The sequence below is a fragment of the Arachis duranensis genome, chromosome 10 (assembly GCF_000817695.3).
Source record: "Arachis duranensis cultivar V14167 chromosome 10, aradu.V14167.gnm2.J7QH, whole genome shotgun sequence".
In the NCBI taxonomy this organism is placed as follows: domain Eukaryota; kingdom Viridiplantae; phylum Streptophyta; class Magnoliopsida; order Fabales; family Fabaceae; genus Arachis; species Arachis duranensis.
In genome coordinates, this window is record NC_029781.3 from 78,996,341 (window position 1) to 79,006,172 (window position 9,832).

Consider the following 9,832-nt stretch of genomic DNA (forward strand, 5'->3'; position numbering starts at 1 on the left):
AGTGACGTGATGTGAGGGCCGTTGAAGATGACGGTGAATTTTGAATGTGTATTAGACAGTGGTGGAGTTTAGTTCAGACAAGGGGCCCCCAAACTTTTTATAAAAAAAATTAGTAATACTTTTTTAAATGATAAAAAATAGTTCAATTTGTTTACATACTTTACTATGACTTAAAGTACCCAATAAATTCAATAAACAACACTCTCTCTACCTTTAAGTTCAAATATAAAAAATTAGATATTTTTATTTATTTAATTTAATATTATTTTATTGTTGATATTTAAAAAGAAGAACATATAACTTTTACAATATCAACACATGTAGATAGTATTTCTACTTTAATAAATCACGAAGAAAGTGAGATACAACCTTCAAAAGTTCAAAAGTTACATCTGATGAGTTTGACCTTAATTTTTTGGAACGAGACCTTGAAAACGGCATTAAATTTGGCAATATCATCCAAATCAGAGAGATGAAATTAGACGAGTTTATCTTAAATGGAGTTCATATCAAAAAATTTTTGATAATTATTTTCTATCATGGCCTCCCAAAAATTTGTTTCAAGTTCCGCTACTATATTAGAGGTTACAGTAAAATTAGAAATAACTGTACATAGTGTAAATGAGTTTAAATACTAATCATAATTTTTTAAATTTTAAAATTTAAAATTAAATAATTAATTAATTATCTAACTTTTAATTGTAATTTCACCTTTTTTTTAATCCATTGTACATATTGTACACAATTAATATTAGTTCCTAATACTTTTTTATTTGATTATCATCTACTTCGAAATATAACCAGGATTATGAAAAGTTTGATATGTAAATTTTATTTCTAAAATACTTTTTATTTTATATTTTTATAAAAAATGTGTTTTTTTCTATTTTAAAGATTTTTGAAAAAAAAAAGATTATTACTATATTAACTACACAAATACTTAATAAATGAAAAATGAATTAATATTAATGCAATAGTTCTTTAAACTTTTTGAATTGTGTTCTATATAAAGAATAACATTTTTTAAACAATTAAGCAGTAAATTTATGCTTTTAAATACTAACACAAATCGGGCCAATTATCTTTAAAATTGACTAATCATTAGACTATATCAAGTTATCAACCCTTTCTGCTTGTTACTAAAACCGATGGAACTTTTTAAGATGGTAAAAGTTATTTAGATATCTTAAAAACTAAGGTAAGTAATGAAATTAATAATAATGCCAAGACTCTTTTGTATTTACGGGATTTAAATTTTGAGTAATTAACTAAATCAGTTTTTGAAAATTTTAAAAGTTGATATTTTAGTCTAAAAAAAATTAATACACAAAAATATTTTTAAGATTATTTTTGACAGACAAATCAATTCTTATTCTCTAACATATTTTTTCTATTTGTACTTGACAAAAAATGAAGTGGCATGGTTAGATACTCATGTGATCTGTGACATATTGGAGATATAGATGGACAAATAAGTCTCCATCATCGTTTTGTATTTATAAAAAACTATAGGCCTTTTAAAGTTCTCTCTAACTTTCTCTCTCACACTCATAACACTCAGTTTCAACTTTTTTCTTCTTTTCGGTTTTGTTTGCCTTCAAACAAAAGGTTAGCTAAGGCCTAAAATTTTTCGAATGGTGACGGTACCGATGAAGAATCAATCTCTTCACAACTTCTCCTTACCTTTCTTGAAATGGGGCTCCAAAAGCCATACCAGGTCTAACCACCGCCTTCGCTCTCCCCTATCCTGTTACTTCTCCTCCTCCCAACTTCCTCCCTCCACCAATCACGATTCCAAACCCAAAATTCACAAGTTTGGATCTAAAACTGTCAGATGCTGATTTGGATCCTCCTCCTCGCATATCGCAGAAAATCCTCACACTGAACAACAGCAGCAGCGACAACACACTTCTGAGTGAGTAGGCAATAATATAACTAACGATGATGACGATGGCGACATCAAGAGAAAGTGTGAGAACGGAGAAGAAGAAGCCAAAGGCGAAGGTAGGAGTTAAAGGTCAAAAAGTCTTGAAAGTTCAGGTCGAGAAAATCATCATTTCCAAAGGATTCTGGGAATGGAGAAGCAGGGGCTTTGAAATTGAGTGGTGTGAGCGTGAGAGAGAAAACAACGTCATACTCTTAATAAGAATGGAAATTTATTTGTCTATTTGTGTCTCCCAACATATTACGGATTACGTAGACGTCTAAACATGGCATTTTATCATTTTTCGTTAAGTACAAATGAAAAAATATGTCAGGAATTAATTTATTTGTCAAAAAAAATTTTAAAAATTTTTTTGTTTATTAATTTTTTTAAAAAATTAAAATATCTATTTTTAAAATTTTTAAGGACTGATTTAAATAATTACTGTTAAATTTTTTATTATACAAACCTAGTTTTTATCATAAGAGCAAAAAATTTGGTGACGTGGATAGTATTTTACAATTTTATATGAAAATTTTTGTGTAGTTAAACCATTGATGATTTTTATTTGTATAGATCTTAGTCTCAACAATCTTTGTTTTTCTTAAAAAGAAAGTTTTATTATGTTCTAATGTTTTTCCAATAATTCAATAAAAAATATGAGTATGCAAATTAATTACAGAGATTTTTTTTGTTATTTTAAATCTTAAAATAATTAAATAAGCTTTGTTATGTATTTTAATCTTTTTAATATTATATTAAATTTTTTAATTTTTAATGTAATCAAACAATTTTAATTAATCTTATAAAGATAATTTAGTTTTTTCATGCTAATTATTAAAGGGTAACTTAGTGCTCTAAATATATTTAACCAGAGTATTTTTATTTTTTTTAGAATCATATTAAAGTTTTTAATTTTTAATACAATCAAACAATATAAATTAATCATATGATGGTATTTTAGTTTTTTTTTTCCAAATTAACCTTCAAAGGTCTTTTGTTCTCTTGAATATTAATTATAAGGGTATTTTAATCTTTTAAAATTGAAATGTTGTAAAAAGTTATTTTAGTCTTTTAAAAATTAAGTATAAGAGTATTTTAATCTTTTTTATAGATAAAATTTTTAATTTCTAATACAATCGTATAATCCCAATCAAACTTGTAAAGAAAATTTAGTCTTTTTAAAATTAATGTTAAAATATTTTTATAGTCTCTTAAAATGAATTCTGATAAAATTTTAAATTTGTTATAATAAAATTTAAATATTAATTTTTAATACAATTTAACATCCTTAAACTTGAAGAGTATCTTAGTCATTTAATAAAAGGATATTTTAGTCTTGTTAAAATCAAATTTAAATTTTCCATTTCCAATACGATCAAATTATATGAATAATTATATAATGGTATTTTAGTCTTTTTAAAAAAAACTTAAAATGTTGTTTTGTTATTTTAAACATTATTTATAAGAATATTTTAATTGTTTCAAAAGTTCAAATTTACAATTTTTAATACAAGTAACTAAACTTTATTCTAAAAAAGTATTTTAATTTTTTTTCAAGATCAATGTTAACATGTTGTTTTGGTATTTTAAAAATTAACTAGAATATGTTAATCTTTTTAATATTGAATTAAAGTTTATAATTGTTGATAAATCAAATAGTATTAATTACTCCTATCAAGATATTTTAGTAATTTTAAAATTATTACATTAAGAATATTTTTGTATTTTAAAATTTAATGTTAAAAATAACTATGAAAAATTTTAATATTTTAAAATAAAAATCAAATTTTAATTTGTAATGCAATAAATCAACTATAAAAATAAAATGGCATTTCAAGTCCAAATTTTGTTACTAGCACACTTTCAAGTTCAAATTTTGCAAATTTGTATATTGTACTTTATTGTTCTAATAAGAATGACAAAATTTGAATATAATCCTCTAATTCTTTAAGAATTAGTTTTAAGTTTTTTCATAATAGACAATTCCAAAATTTATTTACTCTCATAATAAAGAAATCACGTATATTTTTGCATAAATGAATGAAAAATTTATTATTTCTATTTACGAATATTCAGAATATTAATAACATTGTCCATAAAAAAAAAAAACTAACATTATATTTATATTTATGAAAAATAAACTTTATTTAATAAAATATCTAATTGTAAATTTTTATTAACTTAAATCATTCAAAATTCCTAAACTATCTTCTATCTTTTCACAATCTTTAAATTCTAAAACTACCTCTAAATTTTTGCACCTATTATCATCATCATTGTTGTCAATACCATTTTGCCACCATCATCACCATTATAGCACTGTCATGGTGACTATATTAGTGGCCACACCAATAGCATTTGAATCATTCTAGACTCTAAGATGGTCGAATTTTATGCTCTACAAAGATAAATTCATACCATAAATTGAGATCCCCAAAATTCTTGATTGAAATAATATGTAAAATATTGAATTTATTAAGACTTTGTTCAGGTTTTATCCTAAAAAACTAAAAATAAGGATTAAAAGTGAAAAATAATTAAAGAAGCTAGTAAGCACGGTGAAAAAAAAAATTGATCAATACTCAATTCAAATTTGACTCTAAAAATATAAAATAATGATAAAACTAGACTGATTTGATTATTTTCTTTTAATTGTTCTTAAAGCATAGTAAAACCTATGAAAATGATAGAAAAGTAGATGATGCCAAGATTTAAATCCAAAATCATTTTTTTCTCATTTTCTCTCCACATATTCTCTCTTCTTCCTTTTCTCCTTCAACCTCTCTCCCACGTTCCGCCATTCCCCCAACACCGCCACCATCGCTGAAACCTCTTTCGTCGCCTCCCTTGAACACTTCCTCGCCAACAAATCCATTTTCACTGCGTGACCACCCTCGACGACATCGTTTTTCTCTCCAAAGCGAATCACATTTACGGATTTCTACTACTTGGTTAGGATTCTACTTAAGATTTATATTTATGACATGTCAAAAAAGTTCACCTACGATCTTCTTTGACTCTTCTAAAATACTTATAAAGACACATTTAGTCTCACCTTCAATAGTGCTTCGTTCATTATCTTATCAAATAGGTGAGGTAATCTCAAATTCAACTACACCTTAATGTTCTCCATTTTTCTTTTAGTTTTAATAATTGGTTTGATATTTTTAGAGTCAAATTTAAATTGGCTCTTGATTTTTTTTCACTTTGGTTACTATTATTTTTATTTTTTTTCATTTTTAATCATTGATTTGAGTTTTTTAGGGTGAAATATGAAGACTCTTGATAAATTTAATATTTTGTATATTATTTTAACCAAAGATGGTTCAGATGGTATTAGTATCGCCACTGACATGATCACTATCATGGTGATGATGGTGGTAGAGAGGTGTTGACAATGATGATGATGATAATAGATGCAAAAGAGTGGAGGTAGTTTTCGAATTTGAAGATGATGGAAGAGATAAAAAGTAGTTTAAAAGTTTTGAGTGATTTTTAAAGAAGTCAACCAAATTTTAGAATGTGGATACTTTTGTTAAAGAGAAAGTATAGGTAACTAACTTTATTTTTATACACGCCCTACCATTCCAACTCCTCATGTCGCGATTTTCCTATCGAACTTCTCTTGCCGCGATACTGCTCCATCCTCCTTCAACTCTTCTTGCCATTACCTCTGCGTCCAACTCCTTTCACCGTGACACCGCTCCATCCCCTCTAACTCCTCTGGCGGCAACGCCGTTTAATCGTTCAGTTCTTTTAGATAAATTTTTAATAGTTTTGGATGTTTTGTTTTTTGGGTTTCGGATATGTCTTTTTTTATAGGTTCTAAATGTTTCTTTTTTTTTTATGTTTTGGATGTTTCTTCTTTGAAGGTTCTTTTTTTTAGGTTTTGGATGATTCTTTTTAATAGTTTTAGATGTTTCTTTTCCCTAGTTTTCGAATTTTTTTCTTTAATTTTCTTTTATTTTTTTATTGCATATTCTAAAAAAAATCTGCTAGCGGCGGACGACGGCTAAGCGATGGATGGTGATGGGTGCGCGCGATGCAGTGGCACGGTTATGGCGTGATACGGCAGTTGAGGTAGTTGGAGATGATACTAAATGATGCGGTTAAGGCTTAATTTGGTAAAACTTTTACTTTTTAAAAAGTATAACATTTATGTTTGGGAAATTAAATTAAAAATCACTTTTAATAAACACAAGTAGCAACAATTACATTTGGTAAAATAATTTTTAAAATTTAAAAATAATATAAAAGACATAAATTTAAGCGTTAAATTTGAAAATGAGTTATGAAGGTTGTGGTAGGCTTAGAGAAGGGGGGTTGAATCTATGCCTTCCTTTTTAGTTGTTGTTATTACCCTTTTAAAATAACTTTGCAGTTTTGATTCTGTTTGAACTCAGCAGCAGAAATTTATGAGACTATTTATTTTTGTCTCATGAGTATCAGAAAACAGAACACAGCAGAGAAGAGAAAAGCTAACACCAGCAAGTATCCTGGTTCGGTTGCCTTGTGCTATGCAACCTACATCCAGTCTCCTCCACAACTATGGAAGAATTTCACTATAGTTAACAGTATTACATACACCAATAACACATGATTGACCCAATCCTATCACACTCAAGTTCTAACCTAACTTAACATTGGCTATGCTAATACCTAACTATACCTCTTAGTGCTAACCCAACTAAGAAAGGGATACCTTTCAGGTACAAGTTACAAGACACTTAACCAACCTAAAGAAATCAGAAAACAACTCTAGGCTTTTCTCTCAAGTGTTTCACTCAGCCTTTTTCAACTCTTGGCTTTTTCTCAAGCTTTCTCACAATGCCTTTTCTCACAAGAAATTACAGAACATGAAGGAGATTGACTTCATCAACAGCCTCTATGCTATACGAAAAACCAGATTAACAAGCCTCTGATTTAGTTCTTCATACTGGCAGAATGCACCTTTGAATAGGTTACACTGTCCAGTTAGTTGAACTTCTTCAAAGAGCTCTCTCAGAACAAACACCTCAAGTTTACTGGTTATTTCTCCTTGCTTCAGAATGAACAACAAGCTTCTTTTTATCTCCTTGCATGTTCCTTGGTTCTTCTTCCAAGGTCAACATCTTGAGCCTTGAGCTTCACCAACCCACAAGCTCACTTTTTCTTCTCAATCATCAAAGTGGAACCTTTTCTTCTGACTTTTCCAACTTGACCGAAAGCCATGAAGGAGTAACCGAAATTGTTTTTCAATGGTCAACCAAATCTGAACCATAGAGATGCAACTTGGTCCCCAAGAATCTCTTGTGACCGTGGATTTGTAGAAGTGAAGAATAGAGATCAACTTTTTCCTTGAATTCCATTTTCGGATAGAACAGAGAGTAGGGAAGAAAGGATGAAGATCTGATGCATGCAAGATGAGATGGATTACCTTTCTTAAGCTTGATTTGGATTAGATTTTCTGCTTTAGCTTCTGTGCTTCAAGCTTAGATTTTCTCTTTCTTGCTTCTTTGGTTACTGGCTTATGGAGGAAGCTTTTCTTCTCTTTCTCTTTCTTACTTTACTGAAGTCTTGATGTGACTTGATAGGAGAGGAGAGAGACGTTGCTTTGGTTGGAGCAAGATGGTGGGAAATTGAAAACAATTTCAAGCTTGGATCGGGTTCTTCTCTTTTTTGGCCCGTGGTGCCTTACTATGCTTCTTTGATGAATTTGTTTGATATGAATGACTTGGGCTTGTCTTTAATCGCACTTTTCATTCAGCCCATTAGCTTTGTTTTGTTATTCATTCAACTTGGGCTGTCAAAATTGAATTATAGCTTGCAACATAACATAAATAATTAGCAATGTATACTTATTAATTTAACAACTCTAATTATTTATTTTGCCAAAAATAATGTTTGTCATCATTAATTAAGTTAGTTAATTTCTTAACTCAACAATCTCCCCCTTGATGACAAACATGATTTAAACAATAATAAAAAAGGAAATGAAGTAAGGTTTAGAAACTCCCTTTGATTTTTGTCATTTGCATTTGTGTTGCTCCCCCTTTCCTTTTCAAGGTTAGCTCCCCCTTGATTTATGCTTTCCTCTTTGTTCCTGTTATGCATTGTATTTAAAGAAAGCACAATAACGAGCTATGCACATTTATCTTGTATAAGATATATCAAATGAGCTATATCACATAATCAGCCCAACTTCAAGCTAATATCAGTAGCAAAAGAATTCAGCCTGTGAAGTCAGGTTTTAGTGCAGCATTTAGACAAAAATCTGAAATAATTACTAGTAGCTGCATCAACACAATACCATCATTACACAATACACAATACCATCATTCATTCTAGTGCTATTACTCCCCCTTTTGTCATCAAGGGTGGAAAGTAAACAAGATCAACAAAAACATCAATACAACTCCTGCAAGAAAAGGTTAGAACACAGTCCAAAGTTCTAGTTAAACCAACAAAAATGCAGCAGTATTTAGAGTGATTACAGTTGATGAGCGGATATTTTATACGCTTTTTGGGGTAATTTCATGTAGATTTTAGTATGTTTTAACTAGTTTTTAGTAGAATATTATTAGTTTTTAGGCAAAAATCATATTTCTGGACTTTACTATGAGTTTGTGTGTTTTTCTGTGATTTCAGGTAATTTCTGGCTGAAATTGAGGGAGCTGAGCAAAAATCTGAGTTAGGCTGAAAAAGGACTGCTAATGCTGTTGGATCCTGACCTCCCTGCACTCGAAATGGATTGTTTGGAGCTACAGGAGTCCAATTGGTGCGCTTTCAACGGCGTTGGAAAGTAGACATCCAGGGCTTTCCAGCAATATATAATAGTTCATACTTTGCACGAAGATAGACGACGTAACTTGGTGTTGAACGCCAAGTACATGCTGCTGTCTGGAGTTAAACGCCAGAAACACGTCATGATACGGAGTTGAACGCCCAAAACACGTTATAACTTGGAGTTCAACTCCAAGAGAAATTGTGAAGAAGGTGATGATCCGTGACACTCATCACCTTCCTCAATCCATGAACGTGTGCCTGACAACCACTTCCGTTCTACATCAGATTGAATGAGCTTCTCTTAGATTCTTTAATCAGAATCTTCGTGGTATAAGCTAGATTGATGGCGGCATTCATGAGAATCCGGAAAGTCTATACCTTGTCCGTGGTATTCCGAGTAGGATTCCAGGATTGAATGACTGTGATGAGCTTCAAACTCGCGATTGCTGGGCGTGATGACAAACGCAAAAGGATCAATGGATCCTATTCCAACATGATCGAGAACCAACAGCTGATTAGCCATGCTGTGACAGAGCATCTGGACCGTTTTCACTGAGAGGATGGGAAGTAGCCACTGACAATGGTGACACCCTACATACAGCTTGCCATGGATGGAACTTTGCACTTTTCTATGGATGGAATATTACATTACAGGAATAAATCAGACAAAGCATCTCCAAAACTCCAACATATTCTCCATTACTGCATAACAAGTATTTATTTTATGCCCTTTTCCCTTTCTTCACTGAACTTGAAAAACACTGTTGTTGGCATCCTGACTAAGAATAAAGATAAACATAGCTTGCTTCAAACCAACAATCTCCGTGGGATTCGACCCTTACTCACGTAAGGTATTACTTGGACGACCCAGTGCACTTGCTGGTTAGTTGTGCGGATTGAAAAAAGTGTTATTGCAATTTCGTGCACCAAGTTTTTGGCGCCGTTGCCGGGGATTGTTCGAGTTTGAACAACTAAAGGTTTATTTTATTTCTTAGATTAGGAATAATTTATTTTTATTGTTATAGAGTCATTAAATCCTGATAGGATAGTTTCTTTTAAAAAATTTCTTTTCAAAAACATTATTTTTCTTAATTAATTGCTAATTTTCGTGAGTTTAGTGTCTTGTTCTAAGTTTGGTGT